The 16160-nt window shown below is 40.6% G+C and overlaps 1 long non-coding RNA gene across 1 annotated transcript in view; it reads left to right on the top strand.

Moving 5' to 3' along the window:
• The window catches only part of LOC134170711 (uncharacterized), a 43308-nt gene extending 32628 nt beyond the window's left edge, over positions 1–10680 (top strand). Inside the window, exons 3-4 of the long non-coding RNA XR_009967341.1 lie at positions 7930–8137; positions 9760–10680. This is a non-coding gene — a long non-coding RNA (uncharacterized LOC134170711). The remainder of the gene's footprint in view (positions 1–7929; positions 8138–9759) is intronic.
• Positions 10681–16160: the final 5480 nt, after the last annotated feature.

Genomic DNA, 16160 nt, shown 5'->3' on the forward strand with positions numbered 1-16160 from the left:
TTTGTACAGCTGAAAAGAAAACATTACTGAATTGTCAGCATGTTTTCAACTTCATTAAAGATGACAACCTGGTAATCAGCTGTGAGGACTGTATTACCACAGTTACAGGGAAATCTGAGCTATTTCCCTGCCATTAAATCATCCTAACAGCAAATAGCATACTCCAGAGTTGAGTTACTCAGTTCACGCTTTCACGCTTCCTAATAAGTTGTTCTGAGAGAATCTGGAATTTGCTTCATGAGGCTTTCTGGAAACATGGCTGCTCCTGAACTGGTGCTTGAACTAGTGGTAGAGCATCAGTGTAGCTATGATAAGTTCACTGAGAATAAATGGTTTTGACATAAAGTTTGAGCTTCTCTTCCACTGTATTTAAGAATTGAAATTTGTCAGGGACCAAAAGTCCTGTTCAGAGAGAACTGACTTAGCCTAATGTTGGTTAAATTACATATTCATTTCACTAAATTGTGGTCTTTTGGAAATGTCATGTGCACACAGGTAGGTCATTTTGATTTTTCTATAATTCCACCAGTACAAATCATAATGCTTCCTTACAGAAATATTTTGAAAGAGTGCAGAGACTAAAACTGGCACAAATGAAAAGTAGTGCAGTCAAGGAGAAGGAAGAATGACAATAACATAAGGTGATACCTACATAAGGCAGAAGACACGGGTTGATTTGGTTTGGTTTTTTTTTCCCTTAAAAAAAAAGGAGAATCTAATTAGCTATTCATGACTAGACCTTTAGGACTAAGATTAAGTATTTTAGGCAGGGTTTGGTGGAAGAAAAGGAATGACTTGATGCCAAGTTTGGAGGTGTGTATGCAAAACTTAAGGGTTAGGATGGTGGAAACTACAAAGGTACTGATGAGAGAAAAGTCTAGTTAGAGTACATCAAGACAAGTGCTAGTGACAGAGCAGAATTGAACCATGAGAAAGGAGACCAATTGTTTGTCAGATACAGGCAAGGTAATATTTTCTATAGGAAATAGAAAGGAATAATCTGAAGGTGATGCAAAAAGACTTACTGGAAGAACTTAAGAGATAGGGTCAAGAGATATGCAAAAGAAGTGGTTCTCAAGCATCAGATGAATTTAAATGGGAAAATATATATAAAAGGAACAAAGTGACAACAGCTTCAGTAGTCAGATGAAACATCTCTAAGAGAGGAGAGCAAGTTCAGGCAGGGAAGGACACAATGAATATATGAACAGAGAAAGACAGGAAAGGAGCCAAAGATGACTTCCTGTGTCATAAGAATCATTCATGAAATGTGTATGATGAAGAGCTGTATAGCCAGTAACCAGATGTAGAAACGAAAAAAAAAAAAAAAGAAATATGAAGGCAACATCAACAACACAACAGTTGAAGGAAAGCATGTGGCAGAGCACAGTCACAGGAAGCATGCAGTGTCTGCCAGACCACATTGTTCAAAGAAAAAATGCCCCAAGCAGTACTTCTTGCCAAATGGTTGATGTTCCAAGACCAGATAAATTTGCTGTTTGCTAGAGACCTTGCATCCTCCTGATCAAAAGTCCCCAGACAAGAAGCATACAAATGCAATATATCAGCAGCAAGCACCTGACAGATTGTGCATGTGCTGTGCAACGGCTGTGCATGCGCTGGTTGCCCAGATTTGCAATGTGTCTGCAGATCTATTGGACAGCATATTACCAGTGGTTTTAATGCACTTTGGTTATGTTGGACTTGCTCTAAGGATGAGACAGAGTGGACAGTGTGTGACTCTGTGTGTGGACAGTAACAATTTGTCTAGGATTTCAGGGCATCTGCCAGCCCAAACTCATTCTTTTCTGGAAGGTGGAAGAGGCAATAGAGGAGGACAGCTAGGGATATTCATGAAGTGTGTAAGAGCAAAGCATTCTGCATGACACAGGGACAGGAAAAAATCCAGGTCCTTGCAGAGCACAGATGGAGAATTTAGCAACAGTGCAGCCACTTTCATTTTTGCTGCAATGCAGTGTGAGGAAATGCACTTATATGTCACCTGACAGGGTTATGTTAACTGACCTGCTCTTCCAGAATAGGCAGAACAACTTGGAATGTTGAGTCTAAGTCATAACATTCATACAGTTTATATCTGATAATGTCATGGAGATATAGTGGGAAAATGCAGTTTTAGATACAAGTATTTGGGCAAATCTTGATGCCTGTGTGATAGCTGTGACAGCAGAGCCACTCCTAAGAGCATTTTCTTTAGCATCAGGAAGCATGATATCAATTTTAAAGTCTACGGGATTCCTACGAACTAGTACAAAAGTTAGAGGAAGCTTTTCCTGGTGTGTTTAACGATACCTGATGCCTCACATACTCTTGACAATTCAACTACTTCCAAATGCAGTGTGACTAACACATGTGCCATAATGACTGCAATTAGTGACAGGGGGACAGCGACATATGGCTGAGCATAACTGAAAAAGGGGAAAACCTCAGCACTGAGATTACTGTCACTAGTGTGAGGTAAGTGAGCATGGGCCTTCTGTAGCTACAAAAATCAAGTATTGGTAATAAAGAGACTGTCTCTGCTGAGCCTGAGCTACTGTGCAGCTCTCAGTCTTCTTTTTTTTTGTGCCATCACACAGGACATGACTCCTGAGACAAGTGTCTCACTTGTCTTTTCCTCCTCTATACAGCTTGGCTACAGTCTAACCACCCTAGAGGACATCTCTTACATGCCCTCTTCAGCAATTGCAGTCTGCTTCTGGACATTGTGTCAGATTGGACAAAGAAGGTCTCAAAGTACCCCCACTTGTCTGTCTACATGATGGCTTTTCCAGAATATGACTTCTGGTATATTCATGTAGCAACTGCACAAGCCCAGAAGGGGTACAGTGAAATATTAGATGGAGTAGGAGTCCTTGCTCTTGACAATCTAGTGTATAGAGACACTCAACATAAACCTAATAGCACTACTCTAAGATGGAGTGCCATCTAAAACTGAAACATAACAAAATAAAAATTGGTGTTGTGTGAGTTACTTTGATCAGACATTGGAAAAAAATATCTCTAGATTTGTTCAAACAAAGCAAAAACAATAAAGCATTTTCAAATCTCTAACTTCTTGGTGGAAAAATCAGAATCCATAATAATCATGATGGTTTACCCAGCACAGATGAAAACAAATCCTTCTTATGAAGCCCAAAATAAAAAGCACAGCTTATTGGGAAAATTTGATGAGAACTTTTAGAATGTGGGACTGTATTATTTCTAAACCACAATAAACGGCAGCAACAAAGTCACTGGATGAGTGCCAGGGTATGTTCCTAGAAATTCAGGTCACAACACTGAAAAGGTGAATATGCTGTAAATAGTGGACAAAACAGTATTTTGCAGGAGACATTTTAGGGGCATAAGGATTGAGACTGTGGAACTATCACACAAAACTGTACTCAAATAGAAAAGAATTTACCGCTGTCACTGGATATCAGCACATACTGCACAGTATAGCTAAAATAGATCACAAAGCCTAGGGGATATTTTTGACAAATCTTGAGCTTCTTCACCACCTAGACTTTGCACATGATCAGAAACCTACAAAGGCAGAACTTCAAAGTGAAATACAAGCCCAGAAGAGAAGTTCCTGTAGCAACATGTATTGGTGTCTGCAAAAAAATGGAGCAGAAATTCTGAGGGAAAGTATCATTAATATGAAGAATCTTCTTTTAAAAGATTAGGTCAGGATGGCTTGCCCAAAACCCAGTTCTCCTGGCCTGTCAGGACTTCTGCAGTATAAAACCCCAAAGCTAACCTGGAAAATGAAAGGAAAGAAAGCAGTGACACTGAAGGAAACTCCTTCCAGGCATCAGAAAAGATTTATGGATCTGACAATGATGTTACGGGAAGTCTGAGGATCAAACATACTTCACTGGTCCCAAATGTGTGTGAAAGACTAGATATGGTTAGGACATGCAGACGATTTGTATCTTTTTCTTTCGTATGACAATAAAATGTGTACAGCAACGTCTGAAACATTTGAACAAGCTAATCCGCATGAATCAATTAATAGATACTTTCATTATGGAAAGTCCATTATATTCTAGAGGCAGAAGCAGAAGCTCATATACTAGCAGATAATGCACTTTAGAGAGCCCAGGAGCTGTGGATAACTGATCTGGAGGATACCCTTAAGCGCATACTAGATTATTATTACAAAAACATTTTTGAAGTAGCTCCGGTAGACAATGCATTGCTGATCTCGGGGTGGGGTGACACAAAGGTGATGTTCACCATCTAAAGTAGCAATAATGACCTCACTTCATTGAAAGAACCACAGGGCACTTCTGAAAAATTTCAAGGCACTGGCATTTTATTTACCTGCAGGCACACACGGAGAATTAGAGGCAAATCCAGCCACCAGCACTGCCCACTGTCCCAGGGACTGGCTGAAGGATGCAAAAATCACCAATCAGACTCTGTTCAAGTTGGTCAGGAGTGCTGGTGATTTGTTTATTAAGCTGCTAAAATGCATGTCTGAAATCAACTATTTCATCTTCACAGGCTCTAGAAAGGAGACAGCACAAAGCTGTAACCCCTGTGAAAAGACTGTTTTTTCATTTCCAAAACCTCACATTGGGGTGAAACAAAACAGCTGAATGAACAGAGGGGGAAAAAGTTGAAATACTGTTCATGATAAAATGGCAGTACACAAAATCTCTTCCGAAACAGGATTGCAAGGGTCAGTGCCACTCCACTGAGATAACTGAACACCCTGGGCTGGAGTTTGGGAACTCCAAAGGAGGTATTCCTCACTGGTGAAATTGCAGAAGCTTAGGAGCTGCTTGTATCAGTATGAGCACGGCAGCTGGTGACCACACAAGTCCTGTGACATGTGGAAGGTGATTTCCAGCAAGCCACCTACCTCTGGGAGAAAACAGACAACACAGTTCACAGCCTACACACTCCATGGCTGATGTAGTGGCAATGCACAGGAATATGCAGAACAGACCTTGATACTTATGTGGGAGAAAGTATGAGCTGAAAAGTCAGGGGGCCTATAACAGCATCTGCTGAGGTGCCTCCCCTCCATGGGTTAACCATATTAATTCCTAGCATCCTAACCCTGATTCAGACCTTGTGCTTTCCTTAAGCTTTGTCTTCTCTATGAAAGCATATATACAGAGCTTTAGCTCAGGTTCCAAAGATGCATTTACTTATGAGACATGTACTCGACACAGCAAGCTTCCTAAGTGCAATGTCCAGTGCATTTGTTACATATGGTAGGAGTGAACTTCACTATCACATCAGCTGAAACAAAAGTTTTGTCCACTTGCATCTGGATAAGCAGTAAGGCAGCTCATAGTTGAATCTTGTAAAACCTGACCAGGCTCTATTTTGGTATGAAACATACTCACCTGGTTCTCCACCTGCTCTGAAACATCTTCACTCTTTCGGGGTCTTCCTCTGCTATGCCTACATCTCCTTTCTAGCACTTGTCTTCCTTGTTTAGCTGTTGATGTGCCTTCAGGTATCCTTCTAAAGAAAGAAGTGTAACAGCACCAGCCGCCTCCTTAGTGTGTATAGGAAAAGTTAGCATACACAGGAGCTTAAGATCTAGCAACTTATCTTTGTGATAAGGTCCTCCAGATCTCACAGGCAGGATTTTTGATACTGTCTATTCCAGACACCTTGCTGCCTTTAAGCTTGAATTGTTTCCCATCACCATTTGTTCATTCAAGGCAGGTACTGAGCTGCATTCTTATTTAAATCTTCCACAAGTAGTGATTCTAGCACAGTGCGTTTTTTACAATTTTGTATGTTCAAAATTATGTAACAGAAAAGTATATAGACCCTGTGTTTGTAAGATGGGTGATGCTAGTCTTACATGAACAGTTCTGTTTACTGCCTGACAAGGATACCTGCTGCTGCCCAGAAAGAAGACACATTTTCCTGAATCATAGAATGGCTGAGGTAGGAAGGCATCTCTGGAGATGGGCAAGTCCAATCCCTGACTAAGCAGGGACACTGGGAGCAGGTTGCCTGTGGCTATTTCTCACTGGGTTTCTGAAGTTCTGTTGCATATTAGAAGTTTACGTGTGACAGATGACTTCATTATAAGAAACTTCAGAGCTGGTACCAAAATTACAGGTGATGGGATGAGGGAAGAGGTGCATTTCGAGTCCAAGGAATTCTTCGTGAATAAGAAGATATAGTGTCAGATTTTTTACATCCGCTTAGGGTCTTATTTAGAAATACAATACCCAAGAGAGGTTGGTCTAAGGAATTAGTCCTTAATTCTGATGAGGATGAAACTGTCATGTCAGCTTTGCAAGCTGAGCAAATTGGACAAACCAGCCCAAGACTCAGCTAGGAGATGAAGCGGTTTTAAGGTGTGCTGCCATTTTATTTCTTTGTATTTACTTCCAAAGCCAATATTTTCCTGACTTTTTCCCATCTTTTCTAGAGTAAATATCTCTAATTTAACATTATGTTTTCTCCCATTTCAGGACCTATTTCAGGCTGTCTTGATAAATATTAAACATTTTACTTTTCAGGTTTGGAAAAGTCCCTGGAAGATGCTGGTTTTATCCAGGGCACTTCTCTTCTAACCAATAAGAATTGGTAACACAGGCTGCCAGGCTGGTGGCTAGAGATATCCCTTGCTATCAGCCAGAGGCTTTGGAGGAGCATGCAACAGGGAGACACGGAGATGGCCTAAGACACAAGCTTTGTATTAATTCTGACACCTAATATTACTACTGGCTGACAGCATGACTCACTGGTGTAACTCACACTTGCAAACCAATCAGGGATGTGCAAGGAGAGCAAATTCCTCAGTGACAGAGTGCCCAGAACTCCCAGGTTCTGCAGTGAGACTCTCCAACTTCCCATGTAATATGTGCCACCACAGTTCACCCACAGCAATGCGAGGGCTGGCATCTGTAGATTTCATATTTGTAACAGAGTGTGGTGGAATACAGTTGTATTGCAGTAATTCATGATGTTAGGTTTTTATAGTGCTACTTTTTCAAAAGAAGCATAGTAGGTGACCCGTCAATAGTGTTTCTGGGTTGCTATAAACATGGTCCAAGCATGAGTTGATGATAACATAATGCTTTTTAAGTCTTTATTATTTTGAAAGCGTGTTACATTGATTTCAGGCTAGTCTGATCCCAGTCCCAGAGGACAGTGCAGTAGGAAGGTCAGCAAGATTGTCAGCTGTCACAGCAAGGGGATTTGGAAGAAGACCTTTGAGCCTGTTGCTGTGTGGGTTCATAATTTGTTCCTTTGCAACACCGTTGATACCTATTCTTTTCAGCAAAGTTAAGACCAAAGCCTGGTATGAATCTGGATGGAAGTCAGGGTGAAGATAGTCTGTTCAAGATGAGAAAATAAGAGAAAGAACTCTGGACTTTTAGTCCAGAAAGCTATTCAGTGACTTGGTACCTGATATTAAATGGCACCTATTACTTGAAAAAAGCCCCCACTATATATGCAATAAAAAATGTTGACAGATTCTGAAGTAATTTTTTAAAATTTTGATGCTGCAAAAGTTGGCAAGCCTTCTTTGAAAAAGAAAAAAATCCTTTTGCTTTAAAAGTAGTTTAAGCTCACTATCTTCCATTTTAATTACCTATACTCTACTATGGCTACCTGATACCTTGAGATCATCTTCTCCAGGACGCCAAGGTACATGTCCCATGCTCACATGCATGAGCCATGCCCCTAGCTTTGTTTCCCATTGCCAAGCCTGTGAGTAATCCAGACCTCACAATTTTTCTCTCTTTAACAGAAAGTGTCAGCAGCAGACCACACGTGCTGGTGGCATTTCTGCAGGGAGCTGTGCACAAAAGCCAAAGCCTGATGGTTACCATGGGATTCTCTCATTAAGCTTTTACTGAATATACTGAATTCTTCACTGTTTGTTAATCTTCTCTGCTCTTCTCCCCTTCCCTAATTTTCTTGCCCTCTGTGCAGGAATATGAATGGTATCAAACACTGATGAAGGCAAAAGAGCTGCTGCTCTCCAGCACCTGGCAGCACAGTTTTATGGTTGCATTTGGCTTGAGAAATCCCATCTTTCAAATTCTTGCCAAATAGACATTGCTGTGTGTTTTAGAAGAAAAAGAAATCATCTACTGCACCTGTTGTTATTTATGGATAGCAGTAAAAAGCTCTGAAGAAGGTGGGTACTCAGCAGTCAGCATTGGACCAGCATCTTGTTTTCACTAATCTCCCTTTGTGCTCCTTTTAACAAGTGCAGGAGCCTTCATATGGGTGTGTTTTACACTTTCACCCCTCTGAAGGCCCATTTACACTTCCAGAGAGGTATGAGAGGGTCCCAGAAATGAACATGATTATTATTTCACATGAAATTTACATGTGTAAACTGGAAAGGGTTTACATATGTATCCTGTGTGCCCAGGCTTGCAGAAATGGTCCTTGGGGAAGACTTGGCTCTGTAGAAACATCAACTTTACCTGTACCTAGGCATCTCAGCAGAAAGATTTCTGGCCTTTTGGATCCTAGCAAAGATATCGAAACCCCCAGGGAGGCCATCACAACACTTTAATGCACATCCCATTTCACTTAAGGGTTTTTTTCCGCCTTAACTTCTCAGATAAAAAAGCCTGAGTGACAGATATTTTCCTCTGTTGTCCAAACCTCCAGTGTGCTCCAAGTGCATCAAAAAAAATCGTCAGCTATCACAGTGGTCACCAGCTATGGATGTGCCTGTTTTGAGACAGGTGCTGGCCTGGATCAGGCTACCCGTGCCCATTCCAGTTGTTTTCTGGGCTCTGGCATGAGTCTGCGACTGCTGTAAGCCAACAGCAGGTTTTAGAAAGCCAGAAAGGCAATTATAGTGACTTGTTCCTGGCACATTCCTGTTAATGTGTTTGCTCACTTTCTTCAGGATCTTAAAGAGAATTAGCAGTAAATGCAGGCAACTGACAGGATCTTAGTTATAAGTAGTAGCAACTTCCACTCTGACACACGGGAAGGGCTAACAGCATTTTTCTCAAGGCAGAGTTGTACCTCCAGAGAGGTACTTTAAAAAAAATACATTTTCTAGCAAGAAGCCTCTCCCCGTTGTTTAGGACGGATGGTAGTGGAGAAGATTCTGAAGTGATGGAGTTAGAGGGCAACCAAGTATTGTACAAACTGTCACAGTGCGAGGGCTGTTGCAGATCATCTATTTTTGTTATTACTGACACGCATCCTTTATATCGGGAGCTCAGGCAAAAGTCACCAGTGGCAAAATAAAAATATCAGTACAGATGTGGATGAAATCTTTATTTCTCTCTCCATACAAGCTGTGAAAAATCTCAGGGAAATTAGCAGGGTGTAATACATGTGGAGCCCTGAAACTCAAGGGCTGAATCAAATTACTGAATTTATTTAGCTTGATGAGTGAAGTGTACCTGTCCGTAGGGTCTAATCACAGAGAACTGATTTTCAAAGGTCCTTTTGTTCTGTTTCAGAGGAATTTGAAAATCAAAATAAACATTAGTGGGGCTTTCAGAAACACCTAAGCTAAACACCCGAAAAGAGTTTAAGATCCTCTGAATTTTAGTGAAACTGGGAACCTGGCTTGAGGTTATCTCTCCTCATGGACATCACAGAAACAAGATGCTTGAAGGGACAGCTAAGGTTGCTGGGTCCAGTTCTTTACAACTTCAAACAGCCCTGTAACGTTTGAGAAGCATCAGCCTCAAGGCCCCTTCCCTGTCTGTATTTCTCCAGAAAGTCCTGTAGTTTTACTTGCCAGCAGGTCCTTCTATGAATCCATCTGGTCTGTTTCTCCAGGTTCTGTTATGGACAATGGAGATGAAAACTGAAGTGCAGAATAGGAATAATTCAGGGACAAGAACTGAATGATGAACTTCCATTTCACAAGGATGGAGCCCTTAAGAGAATAAGCTACAGCAAAGGTGATAGTTCTGGAAGATGAGCTGGGGGTGTGACCAGTCAACCCAGTTAAACAGAATTTGACAGCGTGAGTTAAACAGAACTTCTGGCCATAATTCAGGTGGCTTTCAGGACTGAGAAGGCTTTTTTTAGTGTAAATGGTCTGTAAGTCTGAGGTTGGGGATGGTTTTTGAGATTGGTCCTGATGGTTAACCCAGCAGTCCTCTGGTGGCATATAACACCTTCATGTCAATTTTTCCTGCTATTTCCTTTGATTTCTCTAGATGTAAAAAGTACTCTACTGAAATGGCAAACTATAAAATAGTAATAAGTAAAGCAAATAAGCACATCAGTAAGCATTAATAAAAGTAATGGCACCAAGTAATTATGCACGTGATTCGGGATGTTTTCACATCCATAAAAGAGGTTGAGTATGTTCAGTTTCAAATAGTGATTTATCCTTTTTCTCCTAAAGTTTATTTTCAGAAGTGCACCTGAGTTGTAGCTTTCCTAATGCAAAAGTTTTGGAGTGTTGTCCTTACTTGCCAAAACTCCCTCCTCTAACTGAACTAACTCTCTAGCAAGTGCAAAGTCTCAGAGGAGTGAAGCAAGGGAGAGCTTTGCCACTTCAAATATAAAGAGCTAGAACCAGACAAAAGTCTGACTGCTTCTTCTACATGAAAGGCATGCTCTGAGTTAAAACAGAGACTTGGGAAGAGATTCCTGACAATCCAGACTTGTTTTTCCCACTGGTGCCAAGAGGATGTGACCTCTTGGACGGTACCATTGGTCACCTCTGGGTACTGCTGGTGGTGGAGCTGGGGCAGGGTGTGAGTGTTTGGGGCTCTGGCAGGAGCAGGGAGCAGGGAGAAGGGAGGTAGATCTTGCTGCCCTTCCTGGCTGCCCCTGCTTGAAGGACTTCTTCGCTAAACGTGTGACCAGAGCTGTTCCTGCTCAGGTGGCGCAGCACCACTGACATACTGGCTGCTTTGACACTAAGGACATAGAGACCCTGCTTAGTTTTAATTGGAACTCACCAGATGTACAGATTAGTTAGTTACCCAACATGCCCATAAGAACTGAGGCTGTCGTGGGGCAACAGTCTCAAGTGTCCAGGCATGAGAAAGACAAGCTCAGGAGAACGGGCCTGAAGACACGGTGCTGGTTTCTCATAGATTTTCTTTCATGGAGCAGACTAAGCAGTTGGACATATCAGGGCTGCCAGGGTTGGGGGGTCTCACTTGGACAGAGTTATCAGGAACTACTTTTCAGGCTGTGAATTAATGAACAAGAGGCATTTTTGCACAGGAAAAACTCCAGAATGAGTGATGCTTTTGGCAAAAGTACTGGATTTCCAAAAGCACGGGGCATTACTGGCCCATCTTTTGAGCTTATGCTTTATCTTTCTGTTTATGTGCAAAAATTTCCCTGCTGCTGAATTAGTCTGCTCAATAGAAAGCTTGGCAAGTCTGAAGAAAGCTGTGCAATTGAGCAAGAAGCTAGAAGGACATGAAATACACTGAGAATTGTAGGTTACAACTAATATTTAAGGGAAAAGAGGTCATGTAGCAGATTCCTACTATCACATTGGCCAAACAGATATGCAAATATCTTCTGATTTATCCTTAATACTCATGTTTTGCACAAAGTCTCCCAGGGCGCCAATCCCCTGGAGTGATATTCATTCACATGAAATGAAATACGCAGAATAGTGGGAAGGATAAAAAGATTTTACTGGCACAATTATGGCAATGAGCGAGTTATGTAGGTCAGCACAAATGAGTGTAGATATGGTCACCAGACCATGCATTTCACAAATGCTAAGCATGAAAGGGGAAAAAATCAGAATTTTTGTAGAGCATTTAAAAATTATTGAGGATAATTGCTGTAGGTTTTTGTTTTTCAAGCAAAGCAAATATTCAGGCATCTTAAATGCAAAAAGTGAGATCCTGAATTCTCACTGAAACAAACAGCAAAATTCCTACTGACCTTAATGGAGCTGGGATTTTATCCAGGTAGCCAACTGCAGGACTCAAAGAAGGGAAAAATAATAACCGATACATTTTTGAAACTGATATTTTTTCTGTTTTTTTTTTTTTTTTTTTAATACATGCAACTTTTATTTTTACTACAAACGTAAATTCAGAGACTCCCTCAGCTCAAAAAGCAAGATTTTTGCATACTCTTGAGATGCTAGGAATATTTCCATTGGGAAAGAATTGTAGCTTAAATGACAGGTGAATCACAGAATCAGAGAATGGCTGGGAGGTGCCTCTGGTTATAATTTAGTCCAACCCCGCCCCCTGCTCAAGCAGGGCAACCTCACATAGGTTGCCCAGCATGATGTCCAGATGATAGGGTTTGATTGCCTCCAAGGATGGAGACCCCACAACCTCTCTGGGTTGATCACTCTCATAATAGAAACGTTCTCTGATATTCAGAGGAAACTACAGTGTTTCTCTGTGTGTTCCCATTGCCTCTGGTCCTATCACTGAGTACCACTGAGAATTGTCTGGCTCCATCTGTCTATTAAAAGCCAGACCTGGGGATAGAACTAAAAATTTTGTACCTAAGGCTACAACCCATTTTTTTTTAGGGGGTGCAATTTTCACACTTGCTAGGAAGAAGGAAATAGTTTTTGATTGTTGATACAAAATATTAAAAAAATAATATCAAAGCTAATAACAAGAATTCCAGCAACCATTTGCATGATTGGAAACAACCCCAAGAGAACAAAACTGATGGACAGAGAAAAATGGGAAGATAGAAGCAAATGGTGCTGGCTATATGTTATATGGCTCTCTGAAATCATTGCCTGCATGTTACCACCACCTGCAATGTGACCATGTGCTGCCTTTCTTGATCCCAGAACATCTTTGCAGACACAAGGAACAGCACAGCATCATCGTTCATACAGTCCAGGCACTGATACTCCTCTAAGTCAGCTGGAGTAGGTGGTATAGGGCCCAATCCCTCAGTCATGCTTACATGGTTTCCTCTGACATCCTTGGTTTTGCCACTCTCCCCACCATTAACTTTGCACCACAAACTTTTGATTATAATCTGACTTGTACCATAATTTCACTTTGCCAGTATCTTCATTAGTCTTTAAATGTTGCTTTATTTATTTATTTATTTGCCTCCATCCCTCTGATGCTCTCCAGTTTAATAGACAGGGTGGAGTTTTCTAAATCCACTGGTGAAGGCTGTCACATGATGCAGCTTTTGTTGCTGGGACTGGGATATTTTACTTTTCCCAAGAAGTTTTTTCTAGCCACCTAAAAGTGGGGTCAGATTTTGGCCAGTGCTGAAGATGCCTGAAATTCACACACATGCTGAGTATATGTATGAAATGAACATGAGAACTAGGTGGGGTTTTTTGCTTTCCTTTTTTTTTCCTTAGAGGTCAGTGTTTCTGGTAGTTTCAAATAAAAATTTTTGTCTAAATGAGTTTCAGCACTTTCAAAGCATTGTTTCCTTTCTGTTTCTGCTCTTCATCCTTTATGGACCTCTGTCCTGCCCAGTATCTGCCATTGTGTAATCTGTGATTTGATCTATTTATTGACTTAGAAGCACATACTATGACAATATTAAAATAGAAAAGTTATCTAATCCTATGGAAGACATAGTCAAAATGCTGACATTCTCAAAACATTCTTGCATTGTTTTCCTGGATTTGAACTACAAAAGATAAGGCCAAACCAAAGATGGAACACTTTTCTTATTTAGCATCAACAGTGTTCAGAATGTTTTGCATAGTAGATTTCTGTCTAAAATTTAAGCAGGTTTTCACATATTATGCTAGACAACACCTTACATTCCTGTCATGTTGAGCAGACAGTGAAAGCAAAGATTAAATGGAAAACATGTCTTCATATTAATTATGGATGGCTAGTATTTCTCAGGACCCCAGGGAAATAAGCAAAAATTCTTGGCTACTGGAAGCTTGAAGGTATTGCTTCAAATCAGTAAATGTGGACAATTTACATGGATAACATGCCAGATATCGGCATGAAAATATTTGTCAGAAATTGATGGATGAAACAAGAAGAATAATGAAGAAAAATGACAGTACACATAGCCTCCAGAGAGCAAAATAAACAATGTAAGTGTCTGGTAAATAAATTCCTGCAGAACTCTTAGAAATTACTTACTGATTAATTGAATCTATCCATCAACCTGTTGTGATGGCATCAATTTGCAGTCCCTTCGATGTTGTTCTCCTTCCACACCTACTGCTTTAGATGCCTTTAAAATGTGGGATATGATATAATATATCTATATGGAGCTATCATAAATTAATTAGGTACTCTAGTGAGATATAATTGCCTGATGGTTTACTCAACTGTCATATGCACATGTTTAAACTAACCATGTCACCTTATATTAGTTCCCTTTTCCCTGCCCTCCTCCTTTTCCTGACCATTTTTGTTCACCCACTTTTTTGATTGATTAAAACAAAATTTATCAGCAGAGTGGGACTGTGAAATAATATTTTGTCTTTTAATTTTTTTTAATTTAAATGTTTTCATTTACTGACTTTAATTAACATATCAACTCTTTGCAGAAAGACCTGTCTCATTTAATGTGTTTATAGACTGTACCATGCTTATACATCCAGTAATTATATGAAATGGTAATTTTTTTATAGAGAATACCCATCTTAGGACTTTTGATAGGAGCAATAGGAAAAGCTAAGTAGAAAAGGGGAGAGACTGTGTGTGTGTTTTTATATCCCTGCCATTAAATATACTCACATAACAGGAACTTCTTCTCAGTGAGGGTGACGGAACACTGGAACAGGCTGCCCAGGGAGGTTGTGGAGTCTCCTTCCCTGGAGACATTCAAAGCCCGCCTGGACACATTCCTGTGAGACATTCAAAGCCCGCCTGGACACATTCCTGTGTAACATTATCTAGGTGTTCCTGCTCTGGCAGGGGGATTGGACTAGATGATCTTTTGAGGTCCCTTCCAATCTCTAGCATACTGTGATACTGTGAACAGCATGTATGTGTGTATGGGTGTATGACAGAAATGAACCAACATTTAGCAGAAATGCACACAGATGCGTGAATACTGAGAATACCATGTAAATTCATAAAATTGCACATACTTACATGTTCTCCTAGGAACAAAAGGATCACCTGCATGCATAGAAACCAACCATCCAAATGTTTGCAAGTGAAAAAGCTGAGACAAATTTGAGGGGACTGAAATGTGAATCTGACTCAGTCAATGTGTTCACAAACACATTTTCTATAAATTTCCTTCTAGCCCACCTGTGCCTTTTGTAGTTCCAGGTATTTATGGCTCTCTGTACACTCACTCAGCTATAGCTTTAGCAAATGTGATTGCACATTTGAAAATGAGTCCTACTAGGGCTCGCTGTACTTGATGCCTTCTGTAACACTGCAACCCTTACTGTGCTATTAATTGTCTCCCTGTGTTTGGAGCCTTTGGAGGATGTCAGTAACCTTTGTGCCTCCTTCCAGTTTTGCACATAACCACAGTGACACCGTCCTCCATGACTGTCATCACTGTTGTGAACAGTTTGAAACAATGGATGCACAAAAAAGTGGTATGGCATTTTGGGAGGGTATTTGGGGTTGTGTACAGGAAGAGGGTAGAATGAGAATGGGACAAGATGATGGTAATTAGGAGAAAGAAATGAAATTTGTATGGAATAGCATTCTGTGTAGCAGAACAGAATACTGTTGAAGAAAAAAGGCTCAATATGAACATACTTCTTCACGTTTAGCTCCATATAACCTACTTCCCAGCAGGACAAAGGCAAAGCTAGGAAAGTGGTTAGGTAACAGATGGCAGCAAAGATCCTCTTCCTCTGGTGAATGCAGAAGTCTGTTTTTTGTACAGGAGACTTAATTTTGAATCAGAGATGACCACAAGCATTTTTTTGTAATTCTCAGATTTCATGGTGTTCCCATCTATCAAAAATAATAATCCCAAGGCATTTGGAAGCCCCAAGAGCTACGTCCTCTACTCAACAGAGGGCAGAAAAGATAGCTTTTTGATTGGACCTGATGAAAAAAACTCTTTAGCGATTTGGCAGGATTTAGAAGAATGGATTTAAAAGGTCCTTCTTTTTTACATATGGAGAGAGATGAATGACAAATACATTTATGATGCTATGTAAAACTCCATATTTGGTGTAATATCTTTCTTGCTATCCTACTCAGCTATGCAAAGGTCGCAACTCCAACTAGATGAAGTTGCCCCTCTTGATGAAGATCAGAACACAGGGACTTTCTCACGACATGAGACCAAACACAGTCGATTTC

This window comes from Pezoporus occidentalis, unplaced genomic scaffold, assembly GCF_034315485.1.
Source record: "Pezoporus occidentalis ecotype Australia unplaced genomic scaffold, CSIRO_AGI_Poc_V1 ctg39, whole genome shotgun sequence".
Lineage (NCBI taxonomy): Eukaryota > Metazoa > Chordata > Aves > Psittaciformes > Psittacidae > Pezoporus > Pezoporus occidentalis.